The 14,452-nt window shown below is 40.3% G+C and overlaps 1 protein-coding gene across 1 annotated transcript in view; it reads left to right on the forward strand.

Annotated features, from left to right (window-relative positions):
- The window catches only part of SCOC (short coiled-coil protein), a 652,090-nt gene that overhangs the window by 105,300 nt on the left and 532,338 nt on the right, over positions 1-14,452 (forward strand). The window lies entirely within an intron of this gene.

A 14,452-nucleotide genomic window follows, 5' to 3' on the forward strand; every position in this document is an offset into this window, starting at 1 on the left:
CCGGCGGATAAGGCGAGAACGGGCTTCCCGGGTGCCCACCCGGCGCCTGGCAGCGGCGCGTCACCGCCTTCTTTTGCTCTCTCGTGGCGTCGGGATGAGGGAGAGCAACCGGCTTTTCTCCGCCCGCAGTTCTGAGCTTTTCTTCCTCGACTCACCGTGTCGGTCGGGGCGGTTTTTCCTCCACGCCCCACAGGGAAGATTATTCTCCTGAGATAGGCGGCTGGCTGGCTGGCTGGCCAGCCCGCCCCCACCTCCTCAAGCGCACAGGTGTGTGGGGGGATCAAATTCCACGCTTATCCTTCCGGCTCCGCAACAGCGAGCGCCAAGAAGAGTCCACGCTGCTGCGCCTCCAGCAACAAGGCGTCGCCTCTCCACCGCTCTTTTTTGCCTCAGGGAACTTAATCGCAGGAGCTGCCCGACCATCTCACCAAACGCCAACTAAACGCTTCTGGAGAGAACCTTTCACGAGAGCCGTCTCTCTTCTACAGTGAGGACGAGCCGGGAGGCCAATCAGAGAGGAGTCCCCGTTAATGTATATTAACATTAACACCCTGCTCCTCTTTAGAGGGAACATTTGCACAGTAACCCTTGTGGGCAACTTTCCAAAGTCGGTGTTGCCCCTTAATGGGCGCAGGAGAGATTGGAGAAGGATGGGGCCGACCTGTGGGTTTTAGATTAAAAATAATAATAATAACACTACACCTTCGATCCTAGAATTTAAATGTGGAGATTTATATCCTAATGCCTTCTGCTATCAATTCAAAGCGTGCTGAGTTGACTCCTGTAAATGAAGCTGTCGCCAAACTTGCTGTGGTTCTAGTTGCTGTGCTTATTTAGCCCTAGACATAGAAAAAAACATACACACTTGATTTTCTTTTTAAAAAGCAACTCTTCACAGTTACACAAATATGAATGGGAAAGCACATTTATTCCCTCTACACTGAATCAAATGCAACTCAAATATCTGCCATGTATACTTTTAGATAGAGGTTTTTTAAAAACATTTTACATATCACTTTATAGAACACGAGCAAGTTTTTATACATAGGTAAAATCTAATTTGCTGATGTACAGAAGCCATGAGAAAATTAAACCAGAATACCTGTGAAATTTATAACATTACCCACATTTGAAATTGCCATTGGTAAAACATGCATTTGAGGTGTTCAATTGAATACTAATTTTCTTTGATGCACATATTGTGACATTTGCATTTGCAATTTCTAATTCATTTTAAACATTCATTTCGGTTCTACCTAAGACAAATGTTTCTTTAAGTTTAGCATAAATACAAATATTAATTGCACTATCCTCTCAAATTTCCAAATCTGGCAAACCTCCAGGGAAGTTTATACCACAGCCACCAAGAATGGTCATGTGTTCTTCCTGTAAATCACTGGCGTAAATGTTATAATCATGAGACTATTATTTATAGTTATCAGAGACTATGACAGAAGGTTTCTTATGTATTTTAGACTCAGGTGAATGTATCTTCTGTAAAATATATTTTGTAGCAGAGGTAGTTTTAAGCTATACATTAAGATCCTGAACTTGCATTTGAGTGACCTTCCTGTATTTAGCAGTTTACAAGGATAGTTTTACTGCTCCTCTTAATAGACATTATAAATCATAAATGATTATTATTTGTTTATGGTACCCATGAGTGTACTAGAGTGTGTAATGAGTGTGCTCTTACAGCAACATAAACAGATAGACTTTTCTACACAGCTTGCAATGTGGTTTCTGGAATAAGGAACCTGTAGATAAAGATATATTTACTTAAAGGAATTCTAATATTTATTTATTTGATGCCTATGGCATATATTTTAAGGCTCATTGGTTTGTAATTAACTCAAAATTAGCAGTGTAATCAAATTAGCATTTAAGTTGTGCATTATTTACATTGTGGAACATTATTGTAATTTATGGTCCAATTTATATAATTATTATGTAAAATTGTATGGTTCTGTTGAATATATCTTTTCTTCTGAATGAGTAAAGCAAGATACTTTTTAGGCTTACAGGTAAAGGTTAATATTTGACAAAATAGAAACCATCTTATCCTATATGTGTTATGTGTCTTTTTTCAGTTGATTTGAATCCTAGGTAACATCTTTGTGTAGACCAAAAAATTTACTGATCCATGATAAATCAGACTATTAATGGAGACTGGAGCAGCTTATTTGAAAATGAATAAACTTCTACTGTCCACATTAGTTGCAAAGGATCACAAGAGGGCATGATGTTAAAAAAGTACCATTATCTTTTCTGTTTTTATATAGAGGATATTGTCAGAAGTCATGCTGAAGGATTGATTAGTATAAATGGAGTTCTCTGGATCCACTGATAACAGCATATATTGATTCTATTTGGATAATTAGTAGTCTTTATATAAACAGTATTCCTGTGAATTAGTTATATTAAAGGGAAAGATCAAATGGAAAGTTTCATAACAGACAAAGGAAAATGCAATGGCAGGATCATGTGCAGAGCTTGGCACAACTAAGCCAATTGAAATCCATAGGTTTAGACACACTTAGCTCTACTCAGAATTGAGCTGGTAATTAGCTTAGTGAGATAGCAACTGCAAAGAGAAAGGCGCTATATGTGAATAGTAACTCATGTCAGTCAGAATGAAAAAAGTAAGTATTTGCTGCAGTGTATTTGACATGTGAAATCTTAATTTTAATTGTTATAATTTTTAATTTATAAACAGTCTAGTTTCATATTACAAAGAATAATGTTCAGAAATATTAATGTCAACAATTTATAAATTTCTAGCCCAGCGAGCTGTCTTTAATCTAAAACAATGTACATATAAATATCAGAACTTTAATATAAAATAAAATAACTACACTAAAATATTTTTGAGAATTAATTTTACCAGGGGGCTACCTATACGGCACTGCGTTGCCTCCGCATTAAACAAAACCCTACGATTTCTCTGCTGTGGGGTAGAAGCGGCTAATCCCGATGCAGAGGAAGGGCGCATGGTTTCCGGCAGCCATTTGGTCACTATCCTCTCATGGAACACGTCTGCTGCAATGCCAGAGCGAGGATAGACGGCAGATGCTCTGTATTTACCTTGCGCCAGCAAAAAGGTCTAGGTAAGTCCCCAACTTTTTAAAATCACAGCTTCACAGGAAAGCCCCTCAATGACTACGAGGTGGCTGCTGCATTGTATAACTGACACAGCACCACCACGCACCCACTGCGGGGCTTTCAGAGTGTATAGGCAGCCCCCAGGTTGTATCCAGTGGTGGCTTTGCAGGGCATCTGATTTTCGCTACCCACCACCACCACTCCACCCCTGCTCACCCCCGAAAAGCAGTTTCTGAGCATTCAAGGACCCTCTGGAACAGAATGGGATATGGCACAGAAGGATGTCATAGATAGGCAAGACTGGCAAAAATTAGGCTTGGAGGGCTTCCATCCCTCTTGGGGACACTGAAATATTCTGAAAACCCCCCACAAAGTTTTTGGACCATGGGTACAGATTATAATGACCTCTTGTACAGAAAAGTTTTGATCTCTTGTACTCTGATGGGTATCTGCATAGAAATGTCTTTCGATTTTGTCTATGATGTCAATTTCAGCTGATGAAGGTGAATATGTACTTAAAAGCTGCATCTGGATAAGGCTGCATTCAAATCAGTATACATTTTATATTACATTTCCTTTACTCTGACTGTTCTAGAAGAAATCTAGAAATCACATGTGACCTATTTAGTGTGCAAGTCAGCCCATTCGCATGTAGAGTTAGAACACAATCAGTGGCCTTGGTGAGCACACAACTGTCACACTAAAAAGAATGTGCCAATTCACACAGTGGGTGCTTCCATGAGGCTTTTTATTGTGCAGTCACTCTGCCTCATTAACTGGTGGGTGGGTGGATGCAAGGGCTGGGACTGGTGGGAGTTGGCCTGGGGCTGATGGGCACTGAAATTCGAAGCATCTGGATGGCACTAGGTTGGGGAAGGCTGGTGTAGACCAACCATGCCGAAGGTTGTAACTCTGTAATGAGGTGCATATAAAGTACAATTTGTGTGTGTGTGTGGGGGGGGAGAGAATAGAGTTCAAACAGTGACAAATACCCAGACTTCTCTTTTTGCATGAATGTTTGTAGCAAATCATGCCCACAATAAATAAATGCTTTAGACAAAACCTATCATACTTTGAATTTCAGCTTTAGACAAATGTGCAGCATGATCCTAAGAATTCTTACTTAGAAGTAAGGCTTTCAATGGTCTATGAGACTTCCTTCAGAGCAAGCATGTGGAGGATTGCAGTCCTACTTGGAAGTAACCAGAAGTTACTTGGAAGCAAATCCCAGTAACTGTATATTTTAGGGCTGCTGCTATTGCAAGAAGGCTCGTATGTATTTTAGCAGCCACATTCATAGTGACAGATGCTTTCTGTAACAAAGAGCACAGAATATAAGAAAAAATGTGAGAGATAAGTATAATGATAAATAAATCTGCACATATCCTAAGTTTCTGATAGTGCTTTACTGACATACACAATTGGTTGTTGCTTCTGTAACAGAGCAGCTCCTAGCCATGTCTCAGACACACAACACTATAAGATTAGCTGTTTGATTGTACCATAGTACTTCAGCGCAGGGCTCTTGGCTATTGTGCCCTTAATCTTCACAAATTCTTACGAGTGGCTTTTCTAACACTCCTACTCCCTTCTTGTGTGCCACCTGTTGTAGTAACTAAAAGCTACATCACACCGGGGTTAACACGCTCCCTACCTCGCTTCTCTGCCCATTTCCTTCCTCAAGTTACTTCCTCTTTTAAAAGAGGAAGAACCCAACAAGCACATGGCTCATTGAGTCTGCTGTTCTAATGGCGCTGCTTCTCCTGCACACAGCAGGAGAGAGCAGAAATTCCTAGTTTTAAAAAAATCGGACTTAATGAGGGTTTTTTGGGGGGGGGGGTTGGAAGGCCAGAAGGGGTTGAAGTGAGTGCCCAGTAACGAGTGTGCAATAAAATGCTCAGCAGATGAAACTTAATAGTGATTCACTAGTTGTTTGATAAAACTTTACTAGGTAGTTTGCCAGGCCACTCCCAAGAATCTTTGGACTCCTTTTCATATCTACAGATTCTGGTATCTGAATTCCTTCAACTTTTCTTGACTCCACTTTCAGATCCTCTTCTAACAACAGATGGCCGATGTAAGGCACTTATTTTTCTCTTAAACTGACTTTATATGAGTTTAGTTTTAGATGTCTATTTCTGCACTGCTTAAAAAATAAAGAAAAAATGCAACTTTTTGTCATGATCTCTTAGGAAGTCATCCAGAATGATTTTTAGGCCTGGAATACTTTGTATATTCAGCCTGTGCTGGAATATTCCTAGATTGGGTCCAACACTCTCTGGCAATATCTGCTAAATGAAGTGGCAAAAGTGATCAGATAGCTTGACTCTGTGGGTTATTATTATTATTATTATTATTATTATTATTATTATTATTATTTATTATTTATATAGCACCATCAATGTACATGGTGCTGTACAGAGTAAAACAGTAAATAGCAAGACCCTGCTGCATAGGCTTACAATGTGACACAATCTTTTTCTTTTCTTTTCAGCCTCAAACATGGAGTAAACCATTTTTTTACATTGACTATTTGGGATAGGTCACATACCAGATCATCAACTGCTGGTGGTAATGGATAATCACTGGGGTTCAGTGCTCTATTCAAAGGTTTAGGATCAATACAACTTTCCTGAGGGTTTTCGTATGATGATTGGGCTTGTGATCTATGCTATGCTGGTATCTACTGGGGCAATTATGCCTTTAGCTTGTGTGCTGGCCAGTTCCTGATTCAACAGTTCAGCTATTGCTACCCTTCTTTTGGGGGTCCTCAGCGTTTCCACCCTAGAGCCTATTTAAAGTTTTAGTTTCCATACTATCCAGCCTTCTCTTTGAAAAACATCCCCAAATCCTTTTAATATCTGCTTCCATTATCCAGGCAGTGGGATAACTTGAGTCAATGGTCTGCATTGCATGCAAGATATTCTGACATTGTACTTGAATCAGTTGTATGGCTTTGCTCCCCAGTGGTGGACTATGGTCTCCCCCTTCCACAATAACAAATTCTAAGCATGATCAAATATAAAGGCAAAGCAGTGCAAGTTTTCAACGATCTTTGTCAGCAAACACTCCAATGGAGGCGCAGCATCAAGCAAATAACTGAAACATTAATAAAAAATGGAGTGAAATATGCTTGGGGTTACCCGGTTTTTTTAAGGTTTTCCTATGCTGGGAGTGATCATAGAGTAACCTCTTTGGAGCAAGGAAGGGAGCTGCTGAAGAGATTGGGGTTAATGAAGAATGGAAGTGTTGGAGCTGGGGAAGAGAATGGAGCAGTAGCAGGAGCATCTGAGAGGGGGTAAAGAGAAATGTTTGTTATGAGATAATTGATATTATAATTAGTTAAATACAGAGATTGGGTCGCCATGGCGGGGCACCGCCTCCCCCCTCTCCCCTAATTGGGAGGCCGGAGTAATAGACTCGCGGGGATACGGGGAGGGGGAAAGTAGGGGGGGGGAGAGGGGGTGGGGGGGATATTAGGGGGGGTGGGAGGGGGTGGATGGGGAGGTCAGGGTTTATTGTTATAATTGTTGTTGTATTTGTTTATGGGGTAGGAGGGTGGGGGTATTATGTATGGAGGTTGTGTTTTTATGTAAGTAAATTTGAATTACAGAGCACGAGGGATCGGAAGAGATTTCAAAAGGCTGATTATGGATAAAAAGATAAAGGTATCAACACTCAATGTTAAAGGTTTGGGGGCAGTCGTGAAAAGGAAGAGAATAGAACAATTGTTTAATAAAGAGGGATCAGATATTGTAATGGTCCAAGAAACACACCAGGGCTCCGAGAATTCGAATATGATAAAATTAAGGTGGGTAGCCTATTATGAGAAGTCATTAGGGACATCAAAAAAAAATGGAGTGGCTACTCTGATTTCAAAAAAAAGTGGGTTTATATTAGAAGAAGTGAAAAAAGATGATAAAGGCAGATACCTTATGTTAAAAGGTAAAATTGAGGGAAAGGTTTATACCTTGATCAATGTTTATGCCCCAAATGAGAGGCATAGAGAGTTTTTTATAAAGCTGTTTAAAGAAATAGAAGAATTCAAGGAGGGGTATGTTATATTAGCGGGGGATTTTAACATGGTTATGGATAATAAATGGGACAGGTCAAATCCCACTAAGGCTGAAACGAGGAATAATATGACTATATTGAATAAATTAGTAAAAGAAAATGATTACCTAGATTCATGGCGTTTACTTAATGGGAATAGGCCTGGATTCTCATATTTTTCCCCAGTTCATCATACATACTCCAGGATAGATTATATATTTGTTTCAAAAGATCTTGCAACGAAGATTTGTAAGATGGAAATGGGGGTAATAAAAGTAACTGATCATGCCTTGCTAAGTTTAGAATTTACAGTTAAGAAAAATTATAAAGAGGCATATAGATGGAAGCTGAATACAAAGATATTGAAATATAATAAAGTAGTAGAGAAAATTCAGAAAGAATTGTCGGAGTCATGGGAAATAAACGAAAAAGGAGGAACAGCTGGGTCAGTCATTTGGGACACCATGAAGGCCGTAGTAAGAGGAATCTGTATTAGAGAAACTTGTACATTAAAAAGACAACAATGTGCGGAACAGGAAAAGTTAGAGATAGAAATTAAAAATTTGGAGGAAAGATATTGGCGGGTTAAAGATAAATATAAATTAGTGGAAATACAAGCTAAGAAGAAACAATTAGAAAACTTAAACATAGAGGAGGTACAAAAGAATTTAATGTATATGAAGAGGGAATATTTTGACAACAGTAATAAGAATTCGAGGTTGCTTGCCAAGCTCACACAAAAAGAAAAAGGGAGGAATGGGATAGAAACGTTGAAAGATAGTCGAGGGAATTATTGTCATGCAATGAAAGCCAAAATAAAAATTTTCCAGGAATTTTATCAGGAATTGTATAAGGGTAAAGAAATTCAACAAGAAAAGGTGGAGGAGTATATTGGAAGGTTTATAAAGGAGGGAATAAAATTAGAATATAAGGAGTTAATGGAGTCAGCAATAACTCAAAGAGAAGTTGAAGAGGTTATTGATAAATTAAAAACTGGTAAATCACCGGGAGCAGATGGTCTGGGTCCAGAATATTATAAGGTATTCAAAGATTATTTGGTTCCAAAATTAATGGAACTTTATAATAGGATATTATCAGGAGAGAAGATACCTGAATCATGGGAACATTCAGTGATAATTCTGATCCCAAAACCAGATAAAGATTTGACTAATCCCGACTCGTATAGACCTATTTTTTAATAAATCAGGATGCCAAAATTTTTACATCTATTATGGCCAAACGGCTAAATAAATTTTTGGCAGAATATATAGGAGCAGATCAATGTGGTTTTGTGGTAGGAAGGCATATGCACAATTTAGTGGGTAGAGTTTTGAATGTAATGAATGTGATTAAAAAAGCAAATATTAAGGCAGGTATTATGGCATTGGATATTTTTAAAGCTTTTGATTGTGTGAGCTGGCAAGCACTAAAGAGTATTATAGACAAATTGGGATTTGGAATTAAATTTAAGAATGTAATAGAGCAGCTATATTCCAAAAATACGGCGGTAGTGGTGGTGAATGACGGTCTTACTGAAAAGATACGACTAGCCAGAGGAACAAGACAAGGATGTCCGCTCTCGCCGGTCCTGTTTGTAATGGTTATGGAAGTTTTGGCGAAGGCACTAAGGGAGGATGAAGAGCTAGAAGGAATTGGAGAGGTAAGGGAAATAAAGTTAAACATGTTTGCGGATGATACTTTATTGACCATTAAGAACCCATTAAGAAAATTAGAAAGAATTAAATATCAGCTGAGGGAATTTGAGGAAATTACAGGGTTAAAAATAAATTGGTCTAAATCAGAGATGATGCTGTTTAACTATACTAAGAAGGAAGAAAAGGATTTGGTAATTAAGGGAATGGAAGTGAAAGTTAAGGACGAGATTAAATATTTGGGAATTAAAATTACAAAAAATTTAGAGAATTTAGAAAGGGAAAATTTAACAAGGTTAAAGAAGGAGGTATTAGAGAAATTGGAGAAATATAAAAGATTAAATTTATCTTGGTTTGGTAGAATAGCTTTGATAAAAATGAAGATATTAGCTAAAATTAATTTTGTATTTAGGATGTTACCTATAAAAATATCAGAAACCGAGATAAAAAGTTGGCAAAATATTATCAATAAATATTGTAATGGAGAAAAGAGAGCAAGAGTGAATAAAAATAATTGGTACCTAAGCCAAAAAAAGGGGGGAATGGGTCTCCCAAACATAAAATTATACTACGTAGCAAATAGATTAAGACATGTTGTAGAAGCAATTATGGGAGTAGGAGATTTATATTGGATGGAAGAAAAAAACATAAGTAAGGTAGAGATGAATTTGGAGAATGTTTTTTTTAAAGATGGAGGAAGAAAGTGGGTTGGAAGTATAGACAATCCACTCCTGAGGACTCAGTGGGAAATCTGGAGTAAATTTAAAGGGAAGCTGCTTCCGAGCAACTCTCCCTTAGCACCGATAATAATGTTAAAGAATTTCCCAGAGGATCTAAAGGGTAGATTGTGTAAAATATTAAAAGAAAAAAACAAAATTAAATTAAAGGATTGGTTAAGAGATATTAAAACAAGAGAGGATATGGAAAATTTGTTAAAGGAGAAGAAGTTATCATGGCTAGAATACGGCCAATTAGAACAATGGAATAAAAAGTGGATTAAAGATAATAGAAAGTGTAGAAAGATGACGAGGTTTGAAGAATTAGTAGTAAGTAAGGAGAAAGGAAAAGGAAGTAGTATAGTCTCAAAAGGATTAATGAGTGAAATATATAAAATATTGTTAGAGAAGGAGTTTAGAGAGAATACAGAGAAAATGGTTTGGGAATCAGATTTGAAGATACAAATAGGGCGACAGAGCTGGGAGGGACTATGGAAACAAAGAGTGTTGAGAAGTTTATCAGTAAGAATAAAGGAGAATTATTTCAAAATTTTATGGAGGTGGTACCTAACCCCGGTTAGATTGAATAAGATAAATGATCAACATTCAGCGAATTGTTGGAGAGGTTGTGGGGAAAAAGGAACGTATTTACATATGTGGTGGCAATGCAAATATGTACAAAGATTATGGAAGATGGTGTTTTCAGAAATTGAAGAAATAGTGGGAATGAAAATAGAACAAACACCAAAAATAGCATTGCTGTCACTATTTGAAGATATAAAGTGTGGAAAAGGAACTATAGAGTTGATATCGAGTTTGTTGGTTGCAGCACGATTGATGGTAGCTAGGAACTGGAAGATCCAAGGGGAATATTCTATTGAAGAATGGTATAAAGAAGTATGGGACATAGCCATTAATGATAAATTGACATGTAATATTAAGTGGAGAAAAGGCATAACTAAAATAAATGAGTTTGAAGGAATCTGGAAACAGTTCCTAGTGTTTGTGTTTATTAAGGGAAGTGGGAAACCACCAGCAGAAGAAACGATTAGATTTTGGACTCAAGAATGATCCCGAGGTGGGGGGTGCACTTTTATGTTAAGAATGAAGATGTTGTAATATGATAAGGTATATGTAATAGTTTTGATATTTGTATTCAACATTTATTCAATATGTATGTAGCAGATGTTGGATGTTTTTCTTTTATTGTGTGTGGTTTTATATATAATTGGTAATGTCTATCTATGTTATACAGTGTTGAAAATGAATAAAAAAAAATTAAAAAAAAAAAAAAAACAAATTCTAAGCAATTCTTATTGTTTGGGTTGTAAACCTTAAATCTGCACTTTTCCACAAGATTCAGAGTATTTTTATTCAACATAATAAGCATCTGGCCACATGATTTATTGCATGTCTTTTCATTTACCAGTTCCAACAGCAGCACTTTCCACAATTCAGTTGAAAGTGAAGTTTCATTGTCTAATAGCATAATGGCAAACATTGCAGTGGGGAATGTATTTGTCCTTTCAGTATCTTTCACTATGGGGACATCATTATTTGGTGATCCCAAAGTCAGGCTTAGGATATCCTCACAGCTTTCAGACTCAGTCTTCCCCTACCACTGTCAGTTTCTGAGGTGCACTGGAACTAATAATAACACACTCCTGCATTGGAACTAATTTGGTTTGCCACATTCTTTCCGCTGCTGTCCATAGGCTGATCATTTTTCTTCTCTCTTTTCAGATTGTTTCCCACAACATAAACATTGTAGCCTGGGTCTGCTCATGGAAATGCGTACAGTATGTGCTTGTACTTCTATTCTGATCCTCTTTACAGACTTTTGCTGCCCTGACAATTTTCAGGCAACAATTAAGCATTAAATTTATTTTTCCAACAGGTGCTTACAGAGATATTGTAGAACTGGAAAAAGTTCAGAAAAGAGCAACTAAAGTGATCAGGGGCCTGGGGCAAGTCCCCTATGAGGGAAGGTTACAACAGCTGGGTTTGTTCAGCTTGCAGGCAGTAAGCCTATGTACACCGGTTGCTGGGAGCATGGGTGGGTGGGTGCCCTTGTACTCGTGTCCTGCTTGTGGGTCCGGGCTGACAGCTAGTTGACCACTGTGTGAACAGAGTGCTGGGCTAGATGGATCCTTGGTGTGATCCAGCACGGCTCTTCTTGTGCTCTTAAAAGACCCTCTTCTGGCAGGCATTTAATCTGTTGCGCTGATTAATAACTTTACTGCTGGCTCTTTAATATTTTTTATGTTTTAATATTTTTGTTTCAATTATTATTCTTAACCTATCGTTCAGGCCACACTGCTCTGACAAGGCAGTTTACAATGTTATATAAATATGATGATACAACTGCCATTAAACTCTCTCTCTCTCTCTCTCTCTCTCTCTCTCTCTCTCTCACACACACACACACACACACACACACACACACACACACACTACCACCAGCAGCAACAGGTAATGATTTTTAAGCACAAAATGGAGCCTGGAACAAATGAGTCTTCAGCTTTTTTTTTAATCAGCAGTGATGAAGCCTTGCATATTTCTCTGAGGAAGGAGTTCCAAAGGTGTCTCTGGAGAGGCCACCAGTGAGGGAGGAAGCAGCAGCCAGGCACCTCTCTACCGTGCCTGGGTCCAGCTCCAGCTGAGAGCCCCCTCCCTCCTGCTACCAACTGTCTCTGCAGAGGCCACCAGTGAGGGAGGAAGCAGCAGCCAGGCACCTCTCCACCATGCCTGGGTCCAGCTCCAGCTGAGAGCCCCCTCCCTCCTGCTGTCAACTGTCTCTGGAGAGGCCAACAGTAAGGGAAGAAGCAGCAGCCAGGCACCTCTCCACCATGCCTGGGTCCAGCTCCAGCTGAGAGCCCCCTCCCTCCTGCTACCAACTGTCTCTGCAGAGGCCACCAGTGAGGGAGGAAGCAGCAGCCAGGCACCACTCCACTGTGCCTGGGTCCAGCTCCAGCTGAGAGCCCCCTCCCTCCTGCTACCAACTGTCTCTGCAGAGGCCACCAGTGAGGGAGGAAGCAGCAGCCAGGCACCTCTCCATCGTGCCTGGGTCCAGCTCCAGCTGAGAGCCCCCTCCCTCCTGCTACCAACTGTCTCTGGAGAGGCCACCAGTGAGGGAGGAAGCAGCAGCCAGGCACCTCTCCACCATGCCTGGGTCCAGCTCCAGCTGAGAGCCCCCTCCCTCCTGCTACCAACTGTCTCTGCAGAGGCCACCAGTGAGGGAGGAAGCAGCAGCCAGGCACCTCTCCATCGTGCCTGGGTCCAGCTCCAGCTGAGAGCCCCCTCCCTCCTGCTACCAACTGTCTCTGGAGAGGCCACCAGTGAGGGAGGAAGCAGCAGCCAGGCACCACTCCACCATGCCTGGGTCCAGCTCCAGCTGAGAGCCCCCTCCCTCCTGCTACCAACTGTCTCTGCAGAGGCCACCAGTGAGGGAGGAAGCAGCAGCCAGGCACCACTCCACTGTGCCTGGGTCCAGCTCCAGCTGAGAGCCCCCTCCCTCCTGCTACCAACTGTCTCTGCAGAGGCCACCAGTGAGGGAGGAAGCAGCAGCCAGGCACCTCTCCATCGTGCCTGGGTCCAGCTCCAGCTGAGAGCCCCCTCCCTCCTGCTACCAACTGTCTCTGGAGAGGCCACCAGTGAGGGAGGAAGCAGCAGCCAGGCACCTCTCCACCGTGCCTGGGTCCAGCTCCAGCTGAGAGCACCCCTCCCTCCTGCTGTCACCTGTAACTGCTGAACTTTCCAACTAAGATTGTAGTGCCTGAATTTGCTTTCCTTTCCCCCCTCCTCCTCCTCCCTCCCAATCCCCTTTCCTTTTGTGTCATGTCTTTTAGATTGTAAGCCTGTGGGCAGGGACTGTCAAGAAATACTTTTGTAAGCCGCCATGAGAGCCTTTTTTGGCTGAATGGCGGCATAAAAATTCTTAAATAAATAAATAAATAAAGGTGTGGGGGCACAACTGAGAAAGCTGAATTGTTTTGGATGTTATAACATTGTTATTTTCTTTTGATGATTGCAAATCTCTCCAATGATATCTGCCAGTTGAGCAGTATATAAATGTAGATAATAAGCTCTAAGAATAATAATAATAATAATAATAATTTATATCCTGCCTTTCCCCCTCAAGGCGGCTTTACAAATTAAAATATGTAGTTTTATTATAACAGAGATATACAAAAATTAAAAAATAATTAAACATGCTACAATATTAAAACATTTAAATATGATTTATTTATTTATTTTAAAAAAACCACCAAATATATAAGCGTATAAACAGAGGTCCAGGCTATCCCCCAAAGGCCAGCCAGAACAGAAAAGTTTAGAACAGACCAGGTAGAATGAGTCCATTGCCAGTCAGAGCAAACAATACTAACAAAGTCTGAACTGGTATAGGGCAGCTTTCTGTTTATTATTCTTAGTAAAAACTGCTCTTCAGGTGGGTAAAAAGGCACACCTCTGCAGCTCATAGAGCAGTTTACAAGATCAGTAATAAGACAGTATTTGCCCTTAGGCTCACAATAGAAGCCATGACACACACCAAAAAAGGAACAGAGGTGGGGTGTCGGGAAGGAAGAAAAAAGCAAACTCAGGCACCAGTTTTTAGTTACAAACGATGATATCGGATTGGGGGTAAGGCAAAAAGTTGGAAGCTGGAGGGCTACCAGTTGAAGACATCTTCTGGATCCGTAGCATTCTGTGAACGAGACAAGGCAATGGCGCCATAAAAGCCGCCTGTGGAAGCAAAATTCTCTTAAGTGTTCTTTCTGGCAGGAAGGAGGGACGCGAGCGCCCTGCAACTGCCCCTTCTCTGGCTGATGCATGCTGTATTATTAACAAGAATTGATCAACGTAGCACCTCAGTGCTCATTTACTTCTTTTTACACATCAATCAGGTGTGAGGGGAAAGGAGCGCGA

This window comes from Elgaria multicarinata, chromosome 10 (genome assembly GCF_023053635.1).
Source record: "Elgaria multicarinata webbii isolate HBS135686 ecotype San Diego chromosome 10, rElgMul1.1.pri, whole genome shotgun sequence".
Taxonomy (NCBI): Eukaryota; Metazoa; Chordata; class Lepidosauria; order Squamata; family Anguidae; genus Elgaria; species Elgaria multicarinata.